The sequence below is a fragment of the Kryptolebias marmoratus genome, linkage group LG8, assembly GCF_001649575.2.
Source record: "Kryptolebias marmoratus isolate JLee-2015 linkage group LG8, ASM164957v2, whole genome shotgun sequence".
In the NCBI taxonomy this organism is placed as follows: domain Eukaryota; kingdom Metazoa; phylum Chordata; class Actinopteri; order Cyprinodontiformes; family Rivulidae; genus Kryptolebias; species Kryptolebias marmoratus.
The window spans coordinates 10,606,867-10,621,228 of record NC_051437.1 but is presented as its reverse complement, the minus strand read 5'-3'; the positions used below and the strand labels follow the sequence as shown (position 1 = coordinate 10,621,228).

The window sequence follows — 14,362 nt, the reverse complement described above, 5'->3', positions numbered from 1 at the left end:
CCCCCCCCCCCCCCCCCCCTTTCATAACCAGCAGCGTCAGTGCAGCACAAAAGTCCGCCTTGATGAGGAACGGAGCGAATAAAGGAGAGGACATTTGCACCCTTGCTCAAAGAGAGAGGATTTTTGTGTGTGGAGTGAAACAGAAGAAGCTGGGGAGGAAGTAAAAAAAAAAAAAAAGTAGGAGATCTCTGCAACCCCCGGAGTCTCTTTCAGCACCACTCGCTGCTGGACAGCGTCTGAGCAACATCCAGGCTGGGAGCTGCGTTTCCTCCGGGCGTTTCAACCCCCCTCACCCTCCCCTCACCCCACTCCTCTCCTCGGCACTTCAACTAACAATTCACCTCGGTTTTACACCTCCCATCCACCCCTCCGCCTCCCCTTCTTCCTCGTCCTCTTTCTTCTGTTCAGTCTCTCTGTGTGTGCGCGTTGGTGGGGTTCTGGCTCGCAGCGTTCAATCAGCAGGGGAGTCCAGAGCTGACTGGAGCCGCAGCTGCCAAGGAGAGAAACGGAAAACCGGGACCAGCCACCATGCAGGACAGCGTCCAACTTCTTCCTCGTCTCCACTTTTAGGCTCACGAGCTCATTCAAAGGTAAGAGAGTTTTTCCCTGTTTTTCCACTGTTGAGGAGGGGCGTCAGTGATTTACGCAGCGGCACAAAACCGGCTGTCTATTCGCTGTCCAAGCAACTTGAGTGTGTGTTAGAGTGCTTTAGAAGACAGTAGAAATAATTAAGCCCGTCTCCCTGTGGCTATTTTTGTTGTTTTGTTTTGTTGGACTTTCCAAACCCTGTGAGTAAATATTTGTGTGGCTGTATGAGTTGCCTCATTCTGGTCACACTCAACAGATGAATCACTTTGCTGAAAGGCATTTTTTTTTTAGAAAAAAAGAACAAGGCTGATGTTTCTTGTGGGGGGCTTGATCGTACAATGAATCCCTTCTTTAGCTTCACTCCCCCTCCCCCTTTTTATTCCTCCTCTTTTGGCTCTCTGCTGCTCTCCACATAAGTGAATCTAAAGGAGTCCATAGATCTAATCCCTACACCCTCATAAAAAGTAATGCAATTCAAGGGGACGCAGCTCCCTGGGAAGTCTGGGAGCTGTTAGAGGGGCTGCTGGTGGGATTCTGGGGGCAGTCCGTGTTTTGCGTTTTATCCCTTCCAAATGAGACTTGACACCCTGCTGGGTCATACAGTGTGGTGATGCCTCAGCTGATCATCTGTCAGTGAATACATTAATTGCTGCTCAGATGTCTGCAGTGCAGGCTGTGACACAGGATGCTGGCCTCAGTATGAACAGAATATAGTCATCTCTGTAGGAATGCTCAGATGATGTGAGGACATGTTCTGATTTCCTTTTGATTTATGTTACACAAAATGGGTGAAGGGGGGAAAAAAGACGTTCTTTCCTAATGTAAATTTTGTTCCAGACAAGATGGAACAGATATAATCTAGTTCTACTTCTTTTGAATTTCGTCCATGCCCGCAGTGTGTCTGCTGCAGCTTCCACTTCAGGTTTTCGGCATCCACATCCACGCTCTCAGATGGATTTCAGTAATTGGGAATGATCTAATTTGAAGTGACAGGCCTACACTTCAGATACAAATGGCACCAACAGCGTCACTGTTTTTCTGCATTGCCCTCTGAAGACCCGACTGACTACCAGGTTTCACCAAGCCAGTCCAATCCTACACGGGCACTTCTTTTGGTTTTCAGGAGACTCAAAGCCTTAAAACGGACACTTTGGCGTTTTAAAGCTCTGATTAAAAGCACACGTTTCTATCTTTATCTCTTTATTTTCACATAAAAAAGACATCATTAAGTCTCTGCACCATTTGATTGGTATCACACTGTTTTGAGGGTAAATCTCCATCAGTGCAGTTCTTTAGGAGAAAGAGATGATTTTCTCAACCTTGGTATTTCGGTAAAAGCCTGCTTGGATTTAGGATATTTAAATTAAAAAAAAAATATTAACAATATTCAACATTATCAGCTGCATCATTTGATGTTATTTCAAAGACAGTGTTTGCTAAAAGTGCATCTTCCCTTCAAATCCTAAATCTACATAAATAAGGATCTTTTTATTCCTGCCTGATTGGGTAAGAATAAAGTCAATAATTCAGTTTGGATGTCATTTTAGATAAAGGAAATGTTCATGAGTGGCAATGAGTCAGATTCAGTATCTCCAACTGCAGTGGAGCAGGCTAATGGACAGTGTCCTGGAGTGGCAATGGAGGGGAATAAAGAAAGGGAATTAGCTTAAAGGGATAGTTCCGACCTTTTGAAGTGGGAATTGGGGGAAAAGTTTGGATCAACAAATATCTTACTTGTTGTGGATAGCTTTTTGAATGACGGCAGTTTGGAGAAAGAGTTTTATTTGGACCTGAGCTAAAAGCTCCTCTGAGCAAGGCCGAGACCGAAGTGGTTTGCTGCTATTTTTAAACAACTCTAATCTCAAACATTTTGTAGCGATTTATGTAATTACTATTTTATAAACCTTTACATTGTTGTCTGTTTCACATCACACAATTAATCCAGCAGATATATCATGATATTCTTGTTGCAAGAGCCCCAGCATGCATCAGAAGTGCACAAATAACCACAAAATTCTGTTTAAACAACTTTAATGTAAAACAGTGAAAGGATTTAACATAATGAACATTTTGAAATTGGAGTTGTTTTAAGATGACAGCAGTTCAGTTTGGTCTTGGCCCATTAGCTCATCAATCCAGTCAAGATTAAATTGTATTTTTTCACACCCTACTTCAAAAAACCTTGAATTATCCCTTTAATTGCCATGGACTCCAACAGAGAGAGTTTATAGTTACACTGCCTGGCCAAAAAAAAGTCGCCACCTGGATTTAACTAAGCAAATAGGTACAAACTTCCTATTGGATAATTACTGCATGGGCAATTATGTTTCAGCTAGCAACACGTTTTTTAACCCCAACTGGTGCAATGAGCTGCTTCTCATTTCTTAATCAACCATGTCAAAAGACATCCCGTGGTTGTGAAAAAGATGTCAGTCTGTTTGAGAAGGGTCAAATCATTGGCATACCCTGATCCAGAGTGATGGGTGCATCGGGGTAAGAAGAGAGGCAGGTGAAGTGTTGCACCCATCATGCCTAGTACCTACTGTACAAGCCTGTGGGGGCAGTGCTATGATCTGGGGTTGCTGCAGTCAGTCAGGTCTAGGTTCAAGAACAGTGGTCAAAGAATGAGGTCAGCTGACTACCTGAATATACTGAATGACCAGGTTATTCCATCAATGGATCTTTTCTTCCCTGATGGAACAACCATATTCCAAGACTACAATGCCAGCATTCATTGGGCTCGAATTGTGAAAGAGTGGTTCAGGGAGCACGAGACATCATTTTCACACATGGATTGGCCACCACAGAGTCCAGACCTTAACCCCATTAAGAATCTTTGGGATGTGCTGGAGAAGGCTTTGCGCAGCGGTCAGAATCTACCATCATCAATGCAAGATCTTGGTGAAAAAATTATGCAACACTGGATGGAAATAAATCCTGTGACATTGCAGAAGCTTATGGAAACAATGCCACAGCAAATGTGTGCCGTAATCAAAGCTAAAGGCGACAAAATATCAGACTGTGTGACCTCTTTTTTTTTTTTGGCCAGGCAGTGTAATAATGATTCTGTCCTACGCTCTTTAGTTTGCATTACTCTCTACTTCTGCTGCTTATCTGAGCCGTCTTTAAAGATTCTTCCCAGACATTGTAAGTGGATGCACTCCAAACATTGCTTTTGAGAGGGAGAAAAAAAGTATGCAAGGCCTCACACCCCTCTCATAATTTCCCAAAAGGCATGATGAGCACATTTGCAGAAGTGACCTTCTGTTGGCCCTGCATGAATTGTGCTTTACGTCTAAAGCTGGGCTCCAAACACAGAAACAGCGACCAATTAAAGGTTTGTGTTTGGAGTCTGTTATTGGAGTTAGAGTTCAGGTCATGGCTCAAGTTAAGGAGCTGCCGACCGCAGCGCTCGGATTTGGATGTAATCTAAAGGGGATGTGCAGCAGCACAGGTCCAGTTTGGGAAAGAGTGATTGGTGCAAATGAACTGATGATGGCTTTAAACAATGTTTGTTTTTGAAGATGAACTTGTGAAACTCGGCTGTATTTCCTCTCATTAACAACTTTCTATCAGAGAAGAAGGCAAAACAGTCTCATTAAGATTCACGGCTCAAAGCAACTTCTACAAACAGACTGACTTTCAACAAAGGAGCTTGTTACTTTTAACCTTTACTTCCAAATGATTTCCCTTGTACTATATTCTGTTCCCAACCTGATAATGTTCCCCTTTTACCCAGAAAATCATCCAGGATATGTTTACTGTCATCACCCCGCCCGCCTTTTGGAATTCATTTTTCACGCTGCTGTGAGTTACTGTGACATTATAGGAACGAGGCGCGATAAATTATTCCCCCTCGTCGGCTTCTCTTCCTTCTCCTTTCACGCGGCGCTGAAAGCGAGCACGCGGTTCGTCAGCAGCTGAAATCCGTCCAGCGGTGGAAAGAGAACGACAGACGAAGGAGAGGAACAGCTTCCTCCGTTTATCGGAGGAGTTTTGAACGTCCATTCAGCCGCGCTCCGTCGTCGCTGACTCACCACGTGCGCATTCTGGATCACCTCCTCTGTTTCGCTCTCCTGCCGTCCCTCTGTTCGTTGGTGAGGGCCGACTGGGTGGCTGTGCTGCGCTGACCGCAGACCGATGAGCGATGAGCCCCGAAGACAACAGCAGATCTGTTCCTCACGGTCTCAACACATTCTTTTTCTCTTCGAAACTCCAATCTGGGATCCCTTCTCAAAGCCTTCATTTGAACGTTCTGGCTCTAAACTCTTGAAGTTTTGATCCTTATGATTTTTGATGATGTTTTTATCCACGTGTGTGTGTGTTCATGTGTCTGTAACGTTAACAAACTATCTCACAAACCACTGGACCTGTTTTAGTGAGGCTCTCAGAAAGTAATCACTGGATGTACCCGATTAAAGATGACCACCAAAGATAGTTGATCTTAGTTAACACAAACATGACAATAAATTAGTCTTTTTAACAGATATTAAGCTCACTTTTTGTGTGGTAGTAACTGGTAGTCATCTCTGAGGGCCAACACATGATGACATCGCCGTTACGTCATTTACAAGGTTTAACCGAAGCAGCTGTAACTCAAGTCACTTTAAGAGGGTTTTAGCTGAAAACTGTTGTGAAAGGTGGCAGGCAATATGCATTCCTCCATCACTCCAAGGATTTCTAGGCCTGTAGTTTAATGTTTATTTCCACTTGTAAGCTCGGAGAGTCAGAGCTGCAGCACGCCTACAGGTTGAGCATCTTCATTAGAGGCCTATTGACACTAATCAGAGATGACACCCATTGGCACTCTGGTTAATTTACAACATTTATTACACAAAGAATGAAGCGAATAATCTCTCCTTCCCACCAGGACGTATGCTCATAAAGAAGACACACATGACAAGTTGTCAAATCAATCTTTTTTTTCTACTTTTTTATTTTAAATCAAATGATTTGCTGCCACATGCTGTCCTCAGCAAATCTGGCTTCCCAGCGTTAAAAGATTCTTCAACTTGCCTGTTTTTACAGAGCGAATCCAATCCAACGGGCCAAGCGCTTTTACAGATCTCTATCACAAATACATTTGTTGTAACCTTCCAAGATGCCAAAGATTCACATTTTTATTTCATGTTTCTAAAAACGAAAGATATCACGTGGAACCCAGCGCAGCGTTACCGCCATTTGGAAAACTGGCATGAGAAGAAATTATTTTCCTGCAAATTTGTTCTTGTGCCTGAGTGTTGAAATGGCAAATATAGAACAGTTTGAATAAATAAAGGACAAAAAGGTTGTTCATACAGTAAAGTCTGTCATCCAGAGGGGGGGACTACAGTGTCAAATGTTTACTTCTAAAACTTTATTTGGTTTTGAACCAACCCACTGGCTTTCAGCCACAGTTTGGTTTGAGAAATGAAAAAGTCAAAAACCCCAAAATGACACCATTATGGCGTGACACAAATAGGATATTCTTGCTCACTGAATGACAAAGCCCAACTCATCTGTGAACAGTACAAAAAAAAAGTACAAATTCTCACTGAAATTCGTTTTGAGTTATGAAAAAATTATGTGGGGTGTCAAAAAAAAGTTAAAGCAGTCGTCCCTATAAATAACACTTATTTCACTTTCTTTCTTTTCAGTGATTTCCAGTGAGACTGGGCGGTATTAACTCAACCTTTCTCAGGGTGAAATTTTCTGAAAATGGCTCTGCCAATGAGGAGAAATTTAGCACTTTCAAACACCAAACAGACACTTAACAGAGTGAGGTTCGTGTGGTTAAATAAAAAAAAAAAAACTATTCTTGGACATTTGATTTTGACTCCAGCGTGAAAACACTGTTCTGATGAGAACAATGCAGCTCCAACTGATTCCATAACGCATCTTTTTTCTTTTTTTTACAATACTGATTGGTTAAAAAGAACAGCTCTAACTATGATGTGATATGTTGTATTTAAAAACCAACATACTGTATGTCTCAGAAATCATCCCTGTAGGATGAAGCAGACACTGCTGGGCAACTTTTAGTTTATAATGATCTGGTTTCAAGAGAGCTAAAATGTAAAAGCTTTTCTGTCACTAGATCATCATGCAAATGGATTAAATAATGTGATTTAACCCTTAAAGTCACGTAACAGATCAGATAAGGAATTGATTAAAACAGTCTTAAAACCATTTTTCACTACACGTAATATTAGAATCTGGTTTTCTTACCTCCACCAAGGATGTTATGTTTTCGGCTGTGTCCGTTGGTTTTTTTGTCTGCCTGTTAGCAAAGATCAGGTAAAAACTAAAGAACAGCTTTGGAGGAAAATTTTCAGGAAATGCTGGTGTTGTCACGAAAAAACAATGGATTCAATTCTGGTGCTGATCCAGATTATGATTGGGATCGCACTATTGCTTTAATTACGCTGTGGCAGGGGTTTGTGAGTGCTTCTAGTTTTAATTGTTAATTATAAAAGCAAGCATAAATTTGGGGATGAGAAACCGCTGACTGAACAGTGCTGGCTGTGTTGGTTGTTTGGTCAGAAGCGGATGAATATTCCCCCACTTATCAGAATTATTCAGACTTTGCTCTCTTGGTGTGCTCCGTTACTCGTCGGTTCGGCTGTTTATTTGACACATTTGTTGATGATTGTTGGATCGAACTGTAATTTCATGGGGGAAGTTTGCGATTTTCAGCAATTTTGTAAAACCAATATTGCACACAAGTACTTTTATGTATCACAGTGAGGAATGTGGATGTGTTGAGCCTGTAGATTAACCAAACTGTGGCTGTTAAACAGCATTTACTACAGACACTGTGATAGGACTGATCCTGTGTATTAAGAATAACTTAATAAGGAAATCTCAGCATTATAACAGCAAATGTTTGGTTAAAATGTGAAAAGATTAAATTTAACAGCTGTTGTTTGGTGTTAGAAACATATCAGACACTAAAGCTCTGATTCATCAATAAAGTGTTAATTTTCCAACCTGCTGGTTTCGAATGTCATGAGGCTACTTTTATTTTTTCCTTAACAGGATGTTAAAGCTCACAAACAGAGTTGGTGGTTATTTATTTTTCTGCTTCCTTCCTGTTATCTTCACACCTCTACTCAGTGGCTGATCAGTTTTTATAGCAGCTGAATTTTTTATAGCATCTTTGGTTCACTTGGATTATGTTCACAGGCCACTAGAGTTTATTTGAAAAGAGCAGGGATATGACCATTATTGCTGTTTTTGAAAGATTGCTAAAATGTTATGTTTCCCATAAACAAAGAGGTGCTAATCTTGGACAATATATTATAGTGAAACTAAAAAATAAAGAGATTTAGAAGGAAGCCATTGCAACCACTTCCTGAAATTCCAACATACATCAACTTTTTGTTTCTCCAAAGCCCTGCAGTAATTTGGGAGTTTTGTCACAATCTAAGCCAACATGGTGTTGAAGTTTTGATGTTTTAACTATATAACAAGTGTAAAGAGAACCAGTATCAAAATAAATGTTAAAGCTGCTGCCAGTGTCACCATGGTAACCACAAAGCTGTGTTTGTCACTCCCTGATAACAGTCCCTATAGGTGTCAAATCCTGGTCCTGGAGGGCCACCATCCTGCATGTTTTAGGTGTTTCTCTGCTCCATCATGCCGGATTTGAAGGACTGAGTAATTAACAGGCTTCTGCAGAACTTAGACCTGCTAAAGAGCAGAGAAACAACTAAAACATGCAAGATAGTGAGGGGAAAGGGGGAGATTTCAGAGAAAAGTGTAAGTCACTGAGTAATGTATATTTCCCAAGCCTAAGATCTGTGGGAGTGAAAACAGTTGTTTTTAGCAATATTTTAAAACGAGTGACAGCTCAAAATTTAGTGCATGTCACATCAAAATCCAATCTCCAAAAATCTATTTATGAAAACGTGCTAAATATGTTACAATGTCACTTCAGTCGTGCAACAATCAACTTCCTGTGATCCGTTTAAAATTTAACCAAGATTTCTTCTGCAAAGTTTGGCTGAGATGTAGATCTCCAAACAAGGCTGGCTTTCCTTCCTGTTTTCCTCCCAAACCCCATTGAATGTGGTAAGCTTTTGCAATTTTTGTGTGAATTTCATCTCTGTTGCACAGTCTACCAGAAGTCATAGTGCACCATTCCTGATCGAGTCACATCTTTTGATGTACTTTGTTTTATGGATTTTTTTTCAAAGCTGCAGGAGGAAGAGTAAGAAAAAAAATTGTGACAAATGAATAGTAATAAGGGGGTTCCAGTGTGTATGGATTTGTACATCAAATACACAAGTTTGAACATCTTTGCTTATAACCTAACATTTTTTCCATCTGCTTTAGCTTTGAGATAAAAAATGTCACGAGCAGAAAGTAATGAAGGACATAGAGGTGTTATATTTTTTTGTGCTTGATGAACTTACTCTGTCATCATTCATTTTCTGTTCAAAAAAGAAACACGAGTCTTGTGATCCACTTCTGCATTTTTCATTAATATTCCAAATGCACGAGTTGAGGCATTTTCCCACTTTTTTTTGTCAGTGTTAGGACCTGCCCGCTGCTCATTAATATGCATGAGCCTATCTTTAGATTTGAAGCCATGCAGCCCATAAAGCTTCCACTGCTGCTGCAAAAAAAGAGATCTGGTTAAGGTGACGTTATCTTGTACCATTTATTGTACATCAAACAAAATCAATTTAAGAAACAACCCCCCCCCCCCAAAATATTCTTTTTGTTATGGCGAGCAGAGCAGCAGAAAGTGGCGGAAAACTCAATACTCGAAAAAGCTGTCTGTTCAGTATGAATGTTTTTACATAAAGTAGCAGAAAATTGTAGAAATGAGACGGAGAATAATCCCCACTTTTCCCCCCGTAATGCATGACTTGAGGGCAAGTTCCTTTTAGCAGCAACAGACCACTCCAGATTAGTTCTTGTTCTGCACAGCGGCGCCTGGCAAAAATCTCTCGCCAGCAGCAGTGGGAAGGCTCATTTGAGTTCCCAAATCCTGCAGTCAACAGCCACCCATCTCACTGCGCGCTATTTCTGGCCTTGATTACAATTTGTGTGTCAGAGTGTCTCGCTGTGGAGGAAGAGCCACGAGGAAGTATTCAATTATATGTGCAGTTGGCTGAGCGCGGTGAGCTTCTCGCAGGTTTGGTCCCTTTGTAGGAAGAGACAAGACAAAAGGACGTTGTGTTAAAATTTATACAGGCATTCATCTTTTAAACTAAACAAGTTGGATGAGGACTGCTGAGGACAGATACTGGGCATAATTAACTGGAACTTTGTGTTCAAAAACTAAACAAAGCCTGCTGTAAGGAAGCAGTGTTATTGGTTTTATGCAAAATGGATTAGCATATAGACTTTGCAGCACATTACAACAGACTGCTGTTGATTCGCTTGTGCAAATTAGCTCGAGTAAAACATCCAAGCGGGAAAAAAAAACAACAAAACTGCATCATGTTTTATTCAGCATCTTACACACTCTTTGTCAATAGTTCAGCCCAGCAATCATTTTGCTCACCTCAACAACATCCACAGCGCTGCGTTTAACGACATTAAATTGTAAAGGGAGACTGCCATTAGAGGCTGCACTTGTCTAACTTGGTAGTGTTTTCCTCCATAATGGGCCTGAAGGGCTACTATGTGCTCCGCGGGTCCACTTAATGGTGTGCTGATCTTTTAGAGCCCATTACTCAGAGAATCCTTGTCATTGGCCTTGCCCTTCCTCAGTACAACACTTTTCACTCACTGGTAATGAGACGTCTCTATTTACATCAAGTCCCGATTACTAATGCAGAGGCAGCAGTGAGGGAATAATGTGGCCACCTCTGCCAGCCCTCACGGCTGACACCTGGAAGTGGGAAATCCTGCACATGCAGACATACTGAGATGTTTTAGGTAGATGCGTCAAATAATAGAGGAATACACAACACGCCGTAAAAGCGCCTAACAGATCTACTGAGACAAAGAGGTATTTATTTTCACTCTTATCTTCGAGAAAGCTTAGGTTTTTCCTAAATGGCTTTTCCAAAGCTGAAGTGGACTTTCCAGGAAAAAAAGTAAGCACTGCCTTGGGCCTCAAACAACTAGAGGACTCATAAAATACGAAATAAACTTATGACAAGGATATTATTATTGCTATTATTATTATGATGATATTTGTTTGCATAGCAAATGCTAATTAAATGTGTTTTTTTTATTGGTACAATCCGAAATTATCAAATGCATAAATTACTTATGCAATTATGTAAATGCAGGCCCAGATTTTCAAACTAACTCTTACATGCAAAAGAAAAAGAAGGTGTTATGTGCTTATTTTGGTGGTTTTAGGTAGTTGGCAAAACGAGACTCCCCAGAATGAGTTAAATAATTAGAAATATTTAGTGGATCTTATCTGACAGCATCAAAGGTTGACTGAAATCACCACAAAGATGGATTTCTGGCCCACTCTGTCACAGGAACTATAAACCTCCACAGTCATAGGTTAAGTGAAGATCTTACTGCTCCTAAAACAAACAGCTAGAAAGATACGTTCAGACTATTTTACAATTTTGAAGAACCTACCATTAACAGTAAGCTACAAGTAGGTCCTAGATAAATATGGGTTAAACAATAATGAGGCCTCCATGTTTGTGTTTTGCCTTGGGCACCAAAATGACTAAACGGGCCTCTGATAACAGAACACATTTGCAGCATGTGTACAGTTTTGTGCTAGGGTTGAATTCCAGCGAGACTGCAAATACAAACAGTACTTCAACAAACGCCCTGCTCAGTTAATATTCACGTGGAATGACAGCGTTCTTCTGAGGATGTCAGATTTATTTTAGACGCTGTCGGCCCAAAAATTAATGACATGAAACCGAACATGATTAAGACGCGTTTAGAGTCAGGGAGAGGCTGACACCAGGGATCAAACTGATCAAACTGTACTATAGTTTGAGATGAGGTGCTCAACAGAAAGCCAAAGATGGCAGGGCTGTCAGCAGAACCCGTCACCATGGTAACCCAGAACATAAAGAAGAAGCTCATAGAGCCGTCTCAGCTCGTGTCAGAGAACCATGGGATCCATGTTTACCTGCGTTCTTGGACAGCAAACTTTCGTTCTTAGTTCCTTGCCTCCTGTGAACAGGGTTATCTGATTCTCGGCAACAGGCCGTACAGAAGTCTGTCTAACACACAGTCCACTTGTTAAGTAAAGAAAAAAGAAATCTTCACCTGAGACCCAAGAGTGAAATTTTCTATTTAAAGTTAGCAAAGTCGCCTCTATGCACTTTCATATCTTCATTGTAGAAACAAAGGTTGAGTAAATATTACCCTGCACATTCTAAGTACACATATAATATTGATTTAACATTAACCTACTTCCAGCCTTTCTGCTTAGGCCTAAGATTACAACACACACTTAACTCAACTTGCCCATGATGAGGAAAAGACTGTTTGGCACATTTCAACCTCTATGTATGTTAACCATCCCTGCGTCAGCTGGTTGTACACCTCATGAGCTTTGTAATGTTTGAATTCCTCCTCTTTATAATAGAAGAATTTATAAATTATAGCTGCAGAGGTTAAGGTTGGGCAGATCCTCCGTGTGTAGGGTGTTGAATCTCTTAGAAGAACTTTGATGGCAAATGGCACAGGGGTTTCCCTCTGAAGGCTGAACATTTTGTGATATACCAATGTCTCCCTTTTCCTACTGTATTTACAAAGTTCTTCAAAAGTATCTGGTTGCTCCGGAGTGACTTCTGCTTGAGAACGTGCTTGTACTCACATCACTGTGTAGCCGTTCAACAGGGCAGCAGACAAACATGGGGTGATGGGTAAGAGGTGTACGGTGGACGGGAGAAGTTTGCTATCTCTTAAATGTCAAATCTGTACACTAGAGAAACAAAACCCTCTGGTTGATATAAAACCACAAACTTTATTGAGAAGCATAAATAAAAAATGGGTTGTTTTTTTCTGAGCCCTGTTTCAGTTCAGTCTAATCCCCCCCACCCCTCAAATACTCACTACAATCGAATTAAAATCAGAAATAATCTGTGGTAATCACTTTGAAATACAGAGAAACTAGGTACAAAAAATTGTCAAGGCTAGTATCTTAGTTTAAAATGTGAGTAGAGGCAGACAGATTTGCACGGTGAAGAGGAGTAGTCGCGGACAGCATCTGTAATGGGCTGCTGTGAGCCATATTTGTTGTTACCTGCGAGTTCTCATCTCACTTACACACTGAGTCCTGTCTTTGTTTACAACGCGGCTGTAATGGAGGCACCATGGACTTTCCTCAGTCAATACAAACACTGTTCCAGACCCCAGCTGCTTCATAACTTGGCAGCATGAAGCTAAAGCATGCACACTGCAGCACACACACACAAACACACACACATGCGAGCTCAGCAGTACTGTTACCGAGCCTTAGGCTGTTTCTGTGGATGTCTTACTCATGCAGAGAAATATTAGTACATAGCATGGAGTGCATTTGATAAATTGAGGTGTTCCATAAAATTTATCTCTGCTGCTACAACCAGTATCCATCTCACACCTCCGTGTTTGTGTAATTTGGATTATTTCATAATAGGTTTATGATGGGGGAAACTCTTTTGGGAAGAAAAGACTGCGGCTTTGTGTTGAATCTGAGTTCACACCAATCTGTTTAGTGATTTAAATAATTTGAACAGTTTAAACTACAGGAGCTGCAGGGTATAAAGGGACGTGAAAGCAATAAATGAGTAGAACCAGATAGTACACACTGTGACTCATTGCCACACTCAGGCCTTTACAGCTCTTTATGACTGCTTGCACACTAAAACAAAGATTTAAATAAAGATTTTTTCCACAGTTAGCAAAACCTCACCCTCGAGTAGCAAAAAGCCCCAGTCCAGATTTGCAAGGTGTAAGCACAAAGTCAGCCTCACCCTCAACACTTTTATCTGTTTTAAACACAAAAAGATGTAATGTCTTTGCCTTGCCATTTCAAAGCGCTGACTTTTCAAATGAACCTATTGGTTAAACAGATCCACCAGGTGTTCTAACATGTACTCTATGTGCTCCATTGAGAACACACCAATCAGGTATAAGCAATATATCGATGCAGAATCTGTGGGCGGATGGATTCGGCACACAGGGAAGTTCCTCCGATGAGGAACTCCGATGCTATAGCCTGGGATGCTGATGCATGACCAGATCCAGCGAGGTGGCTGTAAATGTGGAAGATGTAGTGTATTTATTAAGGCAAAGCGGCTTTAATGTGTGTGCCCATGTCAGTGCGCGTGCTTGTCTGTTCCAAAAAAACCTCTCAGGAAACTCTAGACAAATTTGATTAAATCTTGAAGAAAGAAATCACTGCATCCACTGAACTTTTAGAGTCAACCCAATCCAAGATGGCCGAGACAGCCAACAGACCTTAAGAAAACACAGAAATGGCTCTAACTTGGTTGATTTTACAAATACTGACCTAAGATTTAGTGTGTTAATTGGTTGAGACTATCCTAAAACATTATTATTAACTGTGTGGCAAAATATTTAATGAACCACCGGAAAGATTTTTCCAGAGGCAATCACTGAATGTTCATTTAAAACTGATCAACTTTTAGACACGATCCAGTTTAATATAATTGCCTCAAATAACTGACCTTAGAAAACAAAAATGGCTATAATTCAGTCAGTTTTACAGATATTGAACTAAAATTTGACGTGGTGGTAGCCAAGAGTCATTTATAACTCACACTCTGACCAAGACATCTTGCAATATTGTGAGATTGAATGTGGATAACATTATTTTCAAAGTTTGACTAATACTTTGGCT

The 14,362-nt window shown here is 40.8% G+C and overlaps 1 protein-coding gene across 2 annotated transcripts in view; it reads left to right on the top strand.

Moving 5' to 3' along the window:
* The first annotated feature begins 260 nt into the window (after nt 1–260).
* Nucleotides 261–14,362, top strand: part of LOC108232136 (metabotropic glutamate receptor 4) — a 215,851-nt gene continuing 201,749 nt past the window's right edge. For both annotated transcript variants that reach the window (XM_017409740.3, XM_017409741.3), the window contains exon 1: nt 261–590. The gene's annotated coding sequence lies outside the window, so the exon portion shown is untranslated. The remainder of the gene's footprint in view (nt 591–14,362) is intronic.